The sequence below is a fragment of the Penaeus monodon genome, chromosome 28 (genome assembly GCF_015228065.2).
Source record: "Penaeus monodon isolate SGIC_2016 chromosome 28, NSTDA_Pmon_1, whole genome shotgun sequence".
Lineage (NCBI taxonomy): Eukaryota > Metazoa > Arthropoda > Malacostraca > Decapoda > Penaeidae > Penaeus > Penaeus monodon.
The window spans coordinates 34,391,233-34,392,109 of NC_051413.1; positions in this window are offsets into that span (position 1 = coordinate 34,391,233).

Consider the following 877-nt stretch of genomic DNA (forward strand, 5'->3'; position numbering starts at 1 on the left):
CATTCTCCTTGGCATATATACTATTTTCCCCTTGTCAAAAGAGTCTAGCTGTATATCTTCCAAGCAATACTCCTCTGTAGAAGACTCCCTTGAACATGCTATTGAGGGCCTAGCTGAAGGACTCGCTGGCTCCCTGTTGGCTGGAGCCCAGTGCCGAGCTCAGTAAACTATATAGCCTGATTTACTGAAGTATAGTGCCTGCTATCTAACTGTCATATATGATATTTTGCCAGTAAAGGGTTAAAAGAGAAAGAATACTTTAAATGAAGGAATATCCTAGGACATGGTATGAAAATGGAATAATTTGCGTAGACATGCACTGTATTTAAAGCTTAACCTTTATTTAATGAAAGTTGGCATGCAAGGCAGGGACATAGGAGCAACATCAGGATCGAAAATAAAAGGTCACTTCCACATCCTAAATTCCCCCAATATCCCAATAAAAGAGCAAACACCACCAACCGTTGCATCTGTACTTAATATTTGCCCAGGTGATTGCCGGCAACCCGTGGCAGAACGGACCAAACCGCCCTCCCCGCAATATGTCGTTGTAAATGTTGCCAGAATCCGCGAGCAAAGTAGGGCCTGTGCTGAGGAAGATGCGGATGGTACCAATCAGAGGACGATGGAGGACCCTTAAGCGATAAAGGAGCTTTGTCGACCAAGGAAAGGAATTGTGCCAAAGGAGTTCCGTCTGGAAAGAAGTTTAACGTTAAAAGGACAGAGAGTTCTGATTTTCCTAGCAAATAAAAGTAGGTGTAGGCCTAAAGAATCCTTCGCATTTTAGTCAATGATAGCATATCCATTAAAAGCAATTTATTTTGGGCTTTGTAAACCAATATTTGTATATATCATCTACGGACTCCATTGGATGTAC